Source organism: Equus przewalskii, chromosome 14 (genome assembly GCF_037783145.1).
Source record: "Equus przewalskii isolate Varuska chromosome 14, EquPr2, whole genome shotgun sequence".
NCBI classification, from domain to species: domain Eukaryota; kingdom Metazoa; phylum Chordata; class Mammalia; order Perissodactyla; family Equidae; genus Equus; species Equus przewalskii.
Window position 1 is genome coordinate 42,834,315 of NC_091844.1, and position 15,426 is coordinate 42,849,740.

At 36.0% G+C, this 15,426-nt stretch overlaps 1 long non-coding RNA gene across 1 annotated transcript in view; it reads right to left on the reverse strand.

Annotated features, from left to right (window-relative positions):
* Window positions 1–256: 256 nt before the first annotated feature.
* LOC139075626 (uncharacterized) overlaps window positions 257–15,426 on the reverse strand; it is a 31,530-nt gene continuing 16,360 nt past the window's right edge. Inside the window, exon 4 of the long non-coding RNA XR_011526232.1 lies at window positions 257–1,095. This is a non-coding gene — a long non-coding RNA (uncharacterized lncRNA). The remainder of the gene's footprint in view (window positions 1,096–15,426) is intronic.

Here is a 15,426-nt window from a genome sequence, read left to right on the forward strand (position 1 = left end):
TTGAAAAAGCAATCTGTGAAAAAAAACAGTGATTTTTTTACCAAGTGACCATTTAGTACATTGAAGTGTGTAATAAAAAATATGTATTATATATATATGCTTTAAGAAAAACAGACTAATAATTGAGAAATAAATTAACATGGAAAATAAATTTCATGTTAGTTTTTTTACACAATAGCCTCAAGATACTGGTAAGAAGAGTCCAGCACACGATTTTTATATGAATATGGAATATTTATAGAAAAATATGCAATTCCAACAGATAAAATACTAGGAATTTTGTACAAGAAGTTTCTCTAAGAAGTCCATTCAAAGGTTTAATTCTTGTTTTTTGTATTTTTTTCCAGACACAGGTTTACAATGTCAGAAACAATTTTAACCCAGTTTAAATTTTGAAATTTTGTATAAAGGTATTACATGAATAAATGAAGAGCCCTCGAATGAGGGTACGCTGAGGCTATTTGTTCAGAGCTTGCTACAACAAGGAAGTCAGCCACCATCAATTGTGTCTGGCAGAGGAAAGGTAGGCATGGCAGTGGGAAATCTTTAGCGTGAAAAATAAAGGAGGATTCAGGTGTGCTGTAAAGATTGTTGGCATGGGGAAGCTGGAAGTATTCTATGTGGAAGCAAGGCATCTAGTATGATTGGTCAGAGCAGCATATTCAGCTTTTCTGCTTGGTCCAGAAGTAGAGACAGGGCCAAAGATTAGGGAAGCTGTCAGTTGTTGACCAACTCCTAACCAGTATGAGCCAATTGCTGCAGAGGAATGGTTTGACTTCCTGGACTAGTTGCTGCAGGAATTGTGGGTCAGGGTTCTGTTTTCATATATGATCTGGAAATTTTCCATTTGTATATTCAGTCTCTCAATCCCTCATTTGGTCATTCTCTGGCTTGTGAGAGATTGACCAGTTCAGGAAAGTCCAGTGACACAAACCTTCACAGCTCAGAGATGGTTCAGCCATATCCATAGTCAACTCTATTGCAAGATCTTCTTGACCCTTTATTGCATCATCATAGTGATCTTCTGAGGAGAAAGCAGCTGTGCAGAAATATTTAAGACTCTGGATAGAATTCACTAGAACAGCATCATGAACACTATGAAAAAAAAAAATAAACAAAATTAATAATCTTATAAGATGCCTCAGAATCAGGAGCCCCAAATGCCCAACCCAGGTGAAGAGAACAAATTCCATAGGCCATGCAGGTAAACCCTAGAGAACCAAGTAGCTTTTGCCTTGAGATGATGCATAGCCTGTCCTGTCTTGTCTGTTCCATTTATCCAAATACAATAAGAAATACTGCAATGGCACAGATGCTAGATGAATAGCCAAAAGAAAAAGAGAAAAATCTAGAGCAATCTGATTGTCCATCACTATTTGTGCCAATAAATTGAGACTGACCATTTTTCTAGGTAGGGCAGAGGTGGTATCATCAACAACTTCTCCCAGAGTTAGTAGTAAGTTTCTTACAATCTTTTCTGTTTGTACACATGCTACCAATGGAAACACTGTCCTGATTCTTTGCATAAACAGCAAGTCAGTAATTCCGAGAGGTAGATTGCCTGAATAACCAAGGGTGACCTCATTGTGGAACTTGCATCTAAGTTGGAATTTTCAGACAGTGATTTATAAAATCTTAGTGTATGGACAAGTCTTGGAATGTTACTCCTAATGGGCATGAGGTGTTATTATGAGGCAAACAGGACAGGTGCCATGGCCTCAAGGGAAATAGTATCTAGTAGGGGCACAAGGAGCTATAGGGAAAAAAGAGTGGTTCACAATGCAAGATTGAAACCAAGGCCTTACATTAGCTGGGTTACATACATGGACTTCTATTAGGCTTTTCTAGGTGGAAAGTATTTGCCCACTGTTCTATGAAAGTTGTTGATTTCAAATTTAAAATTGCCCATGGTCTGATCAATAGATTTTAATAATTGGGTTTTTTTGAGGGGGCAGAGAGAGACACTAACAAAGCAATAGGTTGATTAGTTTAAGATCATTTGTCCATGTAAGTGAAAGTGGAAATGCCGTTGGGTATAATTCGTTATGGTCTCATTTGATGAGTCCAGCATTCCCAGAGGTTTTTTAGTTTATCATTGAAGTCTTGTGATGGATGGCATATTCAGCTGTCAGTAAGACTGAGGGCAGTGGCATTCAAATGAGAATGTTCTAAATTAACAATTAAAGAGGGGAAAAAAGAGGTAAAAGAGTCATTATGGGTGAGTGATATCCAGGGGTTCATCAAAAAGTACAGGGGTATCAAAAATCACATGACCATGGACACCTCATCAGAAACCATGGAGGCAGAAAGCCATGGATTTTTGAAGCACTGGAAGACTTTTAAAGCATTAGAAAAAACGTCAATTCAAATTTCAGTATCCATTAAAATATCATCCAATTATTAGGCAAAATAGAAAAAATTTCAGATCAAGTTAATGTATGAGAATATACTATCAGCAGACCTACACGCCAAGAAACAGAGTTCTTTTTCCAGTTGAAAGAGAAATGATGCTACAGAGAAACACAGATTTTCAAGCATGAATGAAGAGCACCAGAAAATTAAATATCATGGTAAATATAAACTAATGTTTCTCTTAATTTGTTTAAAGTATATATGATTGCTTAAAGCACAAATTATGACACTGAAGGGGAGCAGGACTTGCCACCCCAAAATACGTTTCTTTGGCAAAAGGATTATTTTAGGCTGATTATTTTTAAGAAATAGCAGGCATAGGAAAAGCTCTGAAAATTGAGTAGAAGTTACCCTTTTGTAAGAGATATTTGTATTTATAAGAGAAATCGCCACTTGTAAGGATGTCTCTCTCTCTCTGTATCAGGAAGAGAAAGGTGACTAAAACTCTAAAAATTCTAGAAACCCTTATCAATGGAGAAGGCAATGACAAATCTGCATAACAACCTTATCCTTGTTTACTGTGCATTTCGTGATAGCCTCCTATCCCTGGTTCCCCCACCTCCAATATCTGCTTTTGTCTTTAGCTGGAGATGTTATTTAAGATGGTAGCTTGGACCATTTTGAGGAGTTACTCAGTTTTCCTGGGTATCTCCCATGTATACAGGAGATATACATGCTTTATTAAAATTGTTTGTTTTTCTCTTGTTAATCATTTTTTTATTACAAGGCAGTTCTCAGCCACGAACCTAGAAGGATAGAGGGAAAATTATTTTTCCTCCCTCACAACATGTTTTTGTGAGGTTCATTGTGTACACTGATGTTCTGTATATGAAACTTATAGCATAAAGGACTACAGAGAATGGTTAATGGACCTGTAAGTTTGTAGTGATTGAATATTAACTCTAATTAGACTGAAAAGTTAAGGATGTATTTTTAATTCCTAAAGCAATTGAAAAAATATTATGCAAAAAGATTTGGCTAAAAAGTTTACAGACTAATTAAAATGGAATTTAAAAACATGCAAATATCATAAGAAAAGGGGAAACAGAGGAACTGAAAAACAAGGAAAATAAAACAAATATAGTGAAGCACTGTGTAAGTGTGATGAGGGGCCCACTAGGATCAGTTCAACTGATCCTGTTGTGGGGAACTGGAATTGGCCACGCCAAGACATGTCTCTTTGGCATGAGGATTACTTGGGACTGGTTACTTTTAAAAACTGCAGACAGGAAAGAAACTCTGAAAAGTAGAATTTGCTTACTCTTTGTTAAGAGACATTTACATTTGTAAAGGAAATCATCTGTAAAGGTGTCTCCCTCTCTGTACCAGGAACAAAGGGGAATGAGCTTATCTCTAGAAACTCTTAATCAATGCAGAAAGCAAGGATTCAAATCTGCATGATAACCTTACTTTTGTTTACTGTGCTTTTTTGGTAACCTCCCATGAACGACTCCGCCCACCTGCAACATCCTTCTTTGTCTTTAGCTGAGGGTGGTATTTAAGGGGAGAGCTTCTGCCATTTTGGCAAGTTGCTCAGTTTGCCTGTGCCTCTCCCATGTATACATGTTATAAAACTTTGTTTAATTTTCTCCTGTTATTCTGTCTCAAGTAAATTTAATTTGTTGTCCTGCCAGAAGGACAGTGGGTAGAGGAAATGTTTTCCTCCCCTACACCGTCTTACTAACAGAGTAATTAAGAGTTGTTTTTCAGGAACTGTGAGTTGACCCCTTGTCCAGTTTAGACTGGTTGAGACCACCAACCCATCAACTGAGCCTGTGCAAATGCCCAATAAGTGACCCTTTTGAGTCAGGAGGCTGAAAACTCCACCCTCAGATCATGTTAACACCACCATTTTGTGGACATGTCCTATGAAGAGCCATGAAGCTTGACTACATTTGCACAGGTCATCAATTACCTCACTCTTCCTTACCACTAATCATCTATCTCCACACCTCAGATCATCCCGCCCTTTATCCCATAAGTTTTGTCCCAAGACCTGGATCAGGGAGACAGATTAGAGAGTTTTTGCCTCTTGTCTCTTTGCAGGTCAATCTGTGCAATAGCTCCTTTTCTTTTATCAAAAGCTGATGCTATAATAATTGGCTTTCTATGTGCATCAGTCAGAGAATCTCAATTTTGTGCAGTACCATAAGGACATTTCAGTCAATGACAGATTGCATATACGGTGGCTGTCCCATAAAATTAGTACCATATAGTCTAGATGTTAGAAGGCTATACCATCTAGGTTTGTGTAAGTATACTCTATGATGTTCACACAATGATGAAATCACCTAATGATGCATATCTCAGACATATCTCCATCATTAAATGATACACAACCATAGTAAAGTAGTAGATTTAAATCCAACCACATAGAGGCCGGCCCGGTGGTTAAGTTCTCACATTCCACTTCGGCAGCCCGGGGTTCGCCAGTTGGCATCCTGGGTGCGGACATGGTACCGCTTGGCTAGCCATGCTGTGGTAGGCATCCCGCATATAAAGTAGAGGAAGACGGGCAAGGATGTTAGCTCAGGGCCAGTCTTCCTCAGCAAAAAGAGGAGGATTGGCAGCAGATGTTAGCTCAGGGCTAATCTTCCCCAACAACAAAAAAATCCAACCACATAAATAATTGATATTGATGCTAATGGACTAAACATCTCAGTTAAGAGGCAGAGATTATCAAAGTTGATAGAAAAGCAAGAAACAACTATTTTCTGCCTATAAGAGATAAATAGAAAATAAAAAGAATGAAATAAATTGAAAGTAAATGAATGGAAAAAATATAGCATCCAAACCTGAGAAACCTAAGCCTAAGAAAGTCAGGATGGCTATAGCAATAACTAATAAAACCAGCTTCTGGACAAAAATCGCTATTGAATAAAGAGGGAAATTTTATAATGATAACAAAGGCATTTCATCAGGAAAACCGTGTAATAATATTTGTATATATGCTTGATTACAGAACTCAAAATACCTAAAGCAGAAATTGGTGGACTAAAGGGAGAAATAGACAACTCTTCCATCATAGTTGGTATTTCAACACGCCTCTCTCAAGAATTGATGGAGATGGAGGGCAAACAATACAAGTCTTACCTTGGTAAGATTTTGAGAGAAAACTTCAGATTCAGGTAATGGAACTAAACATAGACATTAATCAAAAAGGACACACGTAAAACAGGAACTGAGATATGTGGCCAACAGAAAGGCAGAATTGGTGGGTAGGAGAGTGACAGAGAGGAAAAATAAACTAAGAAAACAGAATGCCCCTAACAAAACAAGAGAGCAAGTGGTGAATTTGTACATTCCATACCAAAATGCAGTTGCTTGCTGGGTTTTTTAGGAATCTAAGCACGGAATTAATAGTTAAACTAAATTCATTTAAAGAGGTTAGAAGGGAAACAATACTTTTGTTCCCAAGTGAAGACAATGTTTCTATGTGAGGCATCTGAATGAGGTAATTACTTTATAAGTCTGGAAACTCTGAAGAAGTCCTCAGCAGCAACTTACACCCACTTTGGGGGTGTGTGGGAGGGTAGAATTGGTTTCCTAGGAGATGCAACCCAATGCCATGGTATCTTCAGCCTAGGATGTTGAGTTCTGGTACCCTTTAGACCTTTTCTTGTCCTGCTCTTGAGGCTGAGTTAGCATGTGAGACTCCAGGTCTAAGCCCCCCACACCCACCATCTTATTTTCACAGTATGCTTTGGAGGAACTCTTAGAAATGCACATAGGCAAGCTAATCAGTAGCAGTCAGAAACCAGTAGAGGGAATGACTTGTCAGCAGAAGATTTAAATCCTCTGCCCAAACTGTTCCTTCTCTCCCTGATGAGAAAATAACTGATGTTTTCTTAGATTCCTCAGGAATGTCACATTCAGCAGATTTGAAACTTTCGTCTGTAGAGAGGTGCCCAAGCGTCTGCAGTCATCCAGCACCTGATACTTCTGAGCCCCCTCCCCAAACCCTGTTTGCCTTATAGAACTTGTTTCCAAATCAGTTCCCCTTTAAGGCGGTTCTTTAGGGTGATACTCCACCATCTTCTGATCAGCTAGCTCTTTGCTTAAACAGAGTTTTCTGTCTTCACAGCCTCGCCTCTTGAGGGATTGGCTTTTGTCTCTCAGAACGCAGATCAAGCCCTTGTCCAGTATCATCTTGTGAGCTCAATGCCACACTGGCAGCTTTCCTAGATGTGTAGCTTTCTTAGAAAAACTCTTTCATTTACAAGAAATCTATTATTTCTGTGTCCAGAGAATTTATTTCAGGATTATCAGCAGTGCCAGTTTCACAAGTGGACCTGGGAATTTGGAATGCTTTTCCCATATATCTATCTCCATTTTCTGAATCTTTTTTCCATTTGCTTCTTTGTATCAATTTTTATTTTTTCCTTAAAGAAGGGAATGGAGAGTACATAACAATCAATGATAGAAAACAAAAAGAAACATCAGAAATCTCTTAGCTAATCAATCCTCATTAAAATTTTGTTTATGGAATTAAAAAAAATTAACTATAAGGTATCCTTTAGCAAGTAACGGCACCTCAGTACTGGGCGGACTGTAAAGGCTTGGCTGGGTGCTGAAAGGATGCTTGGAGAATGCATTTGCTAAGAGATGAGGGGAGAGACATGTGCTGTGTGAACACGGAATCTCCAGGCACTGAGATTTGTAATAAGCATCTACACCACCAAATTCTGAGTGTTAGTCCCATTTTTTTTTCCTTCCACTTACTTATTTGTCCTAGATGTGGAGTTTGACTAGAAACCAAGAACTTCTCAGTAGAGTAAATGAGATTTTATGGAACTTATGTTCTGGATTTCATTATCTTCAGTTCCGGTTGTGAGCTGATTTTCTTTTGACTGACTTTGGTAGAGAGAAATCAAGGTGTAACACATAACGCGTGACACTGGTGTTACCAAGGTGTAACACTGCTTATAGATCTTTAAGAGGATTTCAAAGGTGTCAATTGCCCCATGGCTTGAGGTATGTCTGAAAAGGAGGGGGAGGGAAAGAGGCCTAATGTGATATGATTTTGAGCACCTAGCTGCTCGTGTCATCACCTATACTCCTATGATGCTTTTCAAACAAGAAAACATATTAATTTCATAATGAAGAGGGGCTTTGTTTTCTCCTGGCTCAATATTTAGGAACATAGGAGGAATTGTCACTCTGGCCAAATGCCATTCAGGAAGAATTCCTAAAACTGATTTCTTCCAGAAATTCTACTTCCGTCGGGGTAGCTGCTCTCCCTGAGATTAGAAATTGTTTTCGTGTTTTCTGTCATTGCTGCTGTACTCCTGTCTCTGCCATCGTTCCCTATAGCTGAATCTAGCCAGTTTACGTCTGTTTGGAACTTCACAAAATGGATAGAAGAGGGTTTCCACAGACAGCGTAGATACTGGGATCCTTTTCCTGTCATCCATTATTTGACCTTTAAAGTATAATGCAAAACACAGTATTCCAGGTTGCTCCCTCCTTCCAGTGAATGAAAAATCTAATTTGTGGCTCCGGGGACTTATTTCATAGATGTCATGGTTTTTTTACTGTCATCATTGTCATTATTATTAAAATATGAAAGCACATTTGGAGCTTCCTGAGGAAAAGAAAAACAAAGGAAAAACAGGGGCCGGCTCCATGGCCGAGTGGTTAAGTTCACGCGCTCCGCTGCCGCGGCCCAGGGTTCGGATCCTGGGCGCGGACAAGGCACCGCTTGACAGGCTACGTTGAGGCGGAGTCCCACATGCCACAACTGGAAGGACCTGCGACTAAGATATACAGCTATGTACAGGGGGGTTTGGGAAGATAAAGCAGAAAAAAAAAAAAAAGGAGATTGGCAACAGTTGTTAGCTCAGGTGCCAATCTTTTTTTTTAAAAAAAAAGAAAAACAAAAGAGAGATATTACTGAACAAATAATATTCAATTATCAAATATTATCGAAGAGCAGGATTTAAAAATATCACTCAAAATCTGCAATTCAAATAATATATTTATGGAATAAATCCATTCTTGGCTATTGAACATCTTTCTTAATAAATTGAAAATAATATGCAGTCTGAAGACCATTGCAAAAGATGCCTTTATTATATACTAGATTTAGAGTTTTAGCACTGACTTTATATGCTAAATGACAACTTACTTCTGATAAACTATATATTTTATTCCTGAGAGGGTTAAATGCAAGTCTGGACAGACAATTCATAGATATGTGGAAAACATGCATAGTTACATGATGTGAAAGGTATACAATATATGAAAACATAATTTGAAAGCACAATAGGATATGATACATATTTCTCTTCTGGTTATTAAAGGCAACCACATTTAATTTAATATTCTATTCATTTTAACCTAAGGAAAATGCTAAGTTATACATTAGTAATAAATTAGAATTTCTTAAAAGCAGTTGTCCAATACTTTTGTGGTTTTTCAAAGTCTAGTAAGCACATAAAATTACAATATTACTTCAAATTGAATATATGTACACACATGTATAAATATAATGTATGATGTGTACATGTATATATTTAGTTAACTGATAATCTCAATATTTGATAGGTATATAGTGAAAGTAAAAACTTTTTTATAGTTCTGTTGGGAGGATAATTAGGAACAAACTTTTTGATAACAATTTATTAATATGTATTTAAAACATAAATGAATTGGTTTATGTGCTCAGCAATTGCACTTCCATGATTTATAATATACCATGTACACAAGGTTTAATAGATAAGTTCAGTTATTAAGAATGGATATTCAAAGTAAAAAAAAAAAAAACAAGCTAAATAGAAAGATTTAGAGAGACTATAATTCTCTTCCTCTTCTCTGATTCTTCCTCTCTCACACTCCTGACAGAACTGCTGTCTATATTTTCTTAAGTTATCACCTAGAACTGTTTATGCACACACACACACAAGGGCATGCACATGTGTACAAACTTTTAAATATGAACAGGATCATGCTATATATACTATTATATTAGGACATATTTATCCAACAATCTTTAGAAATGATTGTGTGGTATTCCACATATGAAAATACCAATAATTTGCATAACTAATTCCAAATAACTTATGTAACTAATTCACTATTGTTAAAAAACAAGACAACAGGCCTAAAGTGGAGTCACTTCTGCTAAGCCCCACATGAACAAACTGAGACGATTACAGTTTTGGCTTTCCTGGAAATGGAATCTTAAACCATTCAATCAGGAATTGTCCGATTGATTGGCCCTAGTTAGGCAATCTGCCTGTTAAGCCCCTGTCATCCCCTAGAGGGAAGTAAGCTTGCAATAACCAACCAGCTTGTATGCTAATGTAACTTCCTTGTTCCCACTCCCTTCTGGCTATAAAAGTCTTTTATCTTGCCCAGCTCCTCAGAGCTCCTTTCTGTCTGCTAGATTGGATGCTGCCTGATTCAAATCAATTTTTGTTCAAATAAATTCTTAAAATTTTTAATATGCCCCAGTTTATCTTTTAACATTATTGATTGACATTTAGGTCATTATAGTTTTTTTGCAATAATAAACAATTCTGCAATACATATTTGAATGTATACAACAGCCCCTCTTTATCAGTAGGGGATATGTTCCAAGACCCCCAGTGGATGCCTGAAACTGTGGATATACAACATTTTTTCCCAATGGGCTACCAGGCAGGGAACATATTCAGCATGGATACGTTGGACAAAGGGATGATTCACATCCTAGTGGGATGGAGTGGGACAGTGCAAGATTTCATGACACTATTCAGTATGACACACAGTTTAAAAGTTACCACTTATGGGGCCCACCTGGTGGCGCAGCAGTTAAGGGTGCATGTTCCATTTCGGTGGCCCAGGGTTCTCTGGTTCGCATCCTGGGTGCAGACATGGCACCGCTTGGCATGCCATGCTGTGGTAGGCATCCCACATATAAAGTAGAGGAAGATGGGCATGGATGTTAGCTCAAGGCCAGTCTTCCTCATCTAAAAGAGGAGGACTGGCAGCAGTTAGCTCAGGGCTAATCTTCCTCAAAAAAAAAAAACTTACAACTTGTTTATTTCTGAAATGTTCCATTTAATATTTTCATACCACAGTTGACCAAGGGTAAGTGAGAATGAAGAAAGTGGAAACGTGGATAAGGGAGGACTATGTGTATCCTGTGTCTGCTGGATATCCCGGTAAGCTTTACAGGCATGAAGTTCCAGTGCCTTCCCAGAAATAGAATTGCCGAGACAGCGTATATTCTTTTGAGAAGTAAATAGTTATTACTAAAATTTCTTCAGAAACTTGCACCACTTTTCAGTATTATCAGCAGTATATGGAAATAACTATTTTCCAAGCACTTGACAGTTTTTACTATTGCCAAACTGCAATTTTTCCAATCTAACAAAAAAACAAGAATAGTCATTTAAATATGTAGCTTAAAATTTTGATTGAGGTTGACGAATATTCTTTCCATTTTAATTTAGTTTTCTATAGCTTTTATATTTGTGTTTTCTTTCTCTTTTCCTTTTAAGTTTATTTATTTATTTTGTCTTTTGAGGAAGATAAGCCGTGAGCTAACATCTGCTCCAATCCTCCTCCTTTCTCTGAGGAAGACTGGCCCTGAGCTAACATTCATGCCCATCTTCCTCTACTTTATATGTGGGACGCCTACCACAGCATGGCTTGCCAAGCGGTGCCATGTGTGCACCCAGGATCCGAACCAGTGAACCCTGGGTCGCCGAAGCAGAATGTGTGAACTTAACTGCTGTGCCACCAGGCCAGTCCCTCCTTTTAAGTTTTTTAAAAAGTCTTTTTTGTATTATGTGTGGGTGAGGACTTTTGAAAACTGAGAAATTTAGCTCTTGGTCTTTCATATATATTATAAATAATTTTTCTTAGTTTGTCATGTGTATTCTGATCTTCACATGGTATTTTTTAATCATATAAATTATAGATTAATGTATCAATCTCTTCATTTATGACTTGTGTTGTGTAATTTTAAGAAAGGTAGTTCCAATTTTAAAATTATTATAAAATTGACCCATATTTTTATTCAGTTGCCAGGTATTTACCATGGGCCCGTTTTGTGCAAGTCACCATTCTGGATGCTGGATATGTGGTTATGAGGAGGGGGCAGTTAAGGTCTGTCCTCAAAGAGCTTAAAATCTAATGCAAGAAGGTAAGAAAGCAAATAGATCACATAATATAGTGATAGTGAATGTTGCTTCAAAGGAGATAAAACAAGGAAATGGTCCAGAGCAATTGGGATGTGTCTATATTTCATCTAAAGTTTTCAGGGTAGTATTTGAGTAGAGACCTGAGTGTTGAGAAAGACCCAGGGACGTTAAAATACAACTTTCGCAAATGCACATTTTCAACAGAAGCTAAAGATGGGTTGGCCTGTGTGGGAGATGAAAACATTCCCAGTATGCTTCAAGTATCACGAATTATGAAAAAGTGATAGAAGACGAAGTCAGAGAAGTTTGACAGAGAATGGATCACATGGGCCTTATTGACTGGCAATGAGATGAGATGTTATTGTGAATACATTTGGAAATCATCAGTGGGCTTAAAGCAGAAAAGTGATAGTATCTAATGTAAGTTTTAAAAATGCCTTCAATAGATGCTGCAATATAGGGAGTAGACTATAGAGAAGGAAGAGTAGAAATAAATAGAGATAGAGATGTACATGTGGGAATAGGTGTAGGTGTAGATATAGTTATAAAAACATGCTACCATATTTGGAAATATATATCTATTTTTATTTTACTAGGAATTTTAAAAATCAGGAATAAATTTGATTTTATTATTCCTTTTTGGTATCTATATGATTATTTAATACTTTTCTATTTTTTATCTAATATTATTTTGAATTGATAGACTAGCTTACTTAATATTGAAGCATCTGTGTATTCCTGAAATTGTCATTTTCTAGAATTTAATTAATCAATTAATTAAAATTTTGTGATTGAGCAGTGGCTTGTGTTTACTTTTTTCTTTTCTGTTCTAGGAATTTGTCCCAGAAGTTTCAACAGTCCATGTGCTTTTTTATCCCCTTCATTTTACTAGTTACAGTTTTAAATTGTAATACTGTGACAGTTTTAGACAATATTTTTGAATGCCTTTTTCCTGAACACCAGGCTTGAAATCTAAACGTTTTCTTTTTTGCGTCTGATTTGTAAGAGGAATTGTTACATTTACTCCCACTTTTTCTGCCATAAACTTCTAATTCCAATATTTATTTGTGAGCACTGGTGGCTTGTTCTAATTAATTGTAGATGTATTATTTTTTCCTATAGCATAACTGTTAGTTCTGCATTCCAAATAAGTACATTTGCTCTTCATAAGTAATTTGTAATTTTTTCCTTAAATTTCAAAATATTATCCATAAAGGTAAAATCCCCAAGAAACATCAATTCACTAAATCCTCAAGGGTCCCACTGTATTAAAGTTTCTGTAATTCAGAAAGCTATGAAAACATACTCTACACATGTGTATTTGACAGAGTTATAAAATTATGCTTTTCGTTATAGAATATATTTTCTGAGTTGACGTATGTGGATCTAGTATTGTTTTTTAAACTATGTTATATTCAATGTGCAAAATATGTTATATTTTATTTTTTAGTTTATTTAATCTGGTTGCTAGATAGATATCTATGTTGTACCTTATTTTTTAAAGTTCATATTGCACCTTCCAAAATATCTCTGTCAATTTATATCTCACTAAGTATGAGGTTATCTAACTTTAACAATTGATTTTCAAGCATTAAGAAAAAGTGTTCCATGGGCCGGCCGCGTGGCCCAGTGGTTAAGTTCGCGCACACCGGCTGCGGTGGCCCAGGGTTTCACTGGTTCGGATCCTGGGCGCAGACATGGTACCACTCATCAGGCCATGCTGAGGCAGTGTCCCACGTGCCACAAATCGAAGGACCCACAACTACAATATACAGCTATGTACTAGGAGGACTTCGGGAGAAAAAGCAGGAAGAAAAAAAAAGAAGAAGATTGGCAACAGTTGTTAGCTCAGGTGCCAATCTTTAAAAGAAAAAAATCTAAAAAAATTTTTTTTAAAAGAAAAAGCCTTCCAGTTTTATGAGTGAAAATAACGTAGCATATCTGTATTTTCATTGTGCATTTTTCTGATTTCTAATTATATCATATATATTTTAATAAGTGTACTTTCAATTTACTTTCTTTCTTCAGTGAATTTCCTGTTCACAAACTTTTCCCATTTTCCTCCTGGATTGTTTGACTTTCTCTGATTTTTGTTGGTTTATTTTTTTGTGGGTTTTTTTGGTGAGAAAGATTGGCCCTGAGCTAACATCTGTGCCAAACTTCCTCTGTTTCGTATGTGGGATGACTCCACAGCATGGCCTGATGAATGATGTATAAGTCTACTCCTGGAATCCAAATCCATGAACCATGGGCTGCCAAAGGGGAGTGCATGAATCCAACCTCTACGTCACCAGGCCCCCCCAACTTTCTCTGATTTTTGTATGTGTTCTTTATATGTTTTGAATTTTAATCCTTAAGTATTATATATGTAAAATTATTATTTCTTTTCCACCTGTTGCTTGCCATTTACCAGCTTGTATGATGTTTTAAACTTGCACAATACTGTTTAATATTAATGCAGTAATTTAAATCATAGTTTACTTACAGGTTTTGTCACTTGAGTTTTAAGTAAATTTTCCTCCATACTTGAAGATCTAAAACATATTTTTCCTATATTGCTTCTGATCATTTTAAAAGTTTAAAATTATTAGGATCTTGAATATAAGTATAATGCATATCACTATTTCCAGATGGAGATCCAATTTTCTTTACATATTAAATAAATAATTATATTACCACTGACTGAAATGACACTTTTGAATACCAACTCTCAAGTCAGCCTGATATTAATATTAATAAACACGGAATGTTTGCTAGAATTTGCATGTGTTTTTCACTATATATTTTCAAACATTCTCTTTTTTTGTTTTGGATATACAGCTTCGAATAGAATACAGATGATTTTAAAATATCCATATTTAGACTCTATTAACGTATGTGTTTAACTAATTAACATTTATTTTGATTGTCAATATACTTGGACAATTTTCTGCCGTCTTACTCGTTTTTTTAACTTACTTTTAAACATTTTCCTTTGGTGGCTTGCTGAATGGACTCAGTCTGTGTTCGTTTTCTTACTCTTTTGATGGAATGAAAGCTGTACTGTCTACTCCTTTCTGGTCCACAAAATATTTCCTCCTTTGTTTTCAAGCTGGTTTACATATGTATTTTTCTACTTTTATATTATTCTTATGTTTGATTTGGCAAGTACTCAACTACAATTTTGAACTTGATGTACATAATATGCATTTGAATTCTCACAATTTTAATTTTACATTTTAATAATTAAAATTCTTATCACTTATTTTACTCAGTGACTTTTTGTATCTTGAATTTTCATTTTGATTTCTTCTCTTGGAAAGCTGTCTTTTTTCAACACAAATTTCTTCTAGGTGGACTCCTATATGATAAATTCCCCAACTCTTCGTATGTCTAAGAATGTCTGCATATTATTTTTCTACAATTTGTTTACATTTTACTTATATAACCATTCCTTTATCTTGTAAACATGAATAATGCTAAGGAGTTGAAGATGCTTTTTTCCATTTGTAAACAATTGAAATTTTCAGTCTTGATTACTGCATGAAACTGCCTTTATCTTTGTGGTTGAGTTACATGCCTAGGAATAGCAAACAAATGCTCCATTTTAATCTAAAACTTCATTGTTTTTAATCCTTTAAGGAAATTGTTCTTCTATTATTATTTTGATACTTTTCTGACTTGTGTGTGTTTTTTCTGTTGCTATTCTTTCTATTTTCTGTGCGATTAGCAATATATTGTCTATATTTTTTTCTCTAATTTATATTGTCTGTGTTATTTCTTTGCACTTTTTGAGATTTCCTCAGTCTACACCATCACTAACTTGGTGTTCAGTTGTATCTATTCTGTTCAGTATTTTTTCCAATTTATACATTAGTTATGAATTGTTTTAGTTGTTTTATTA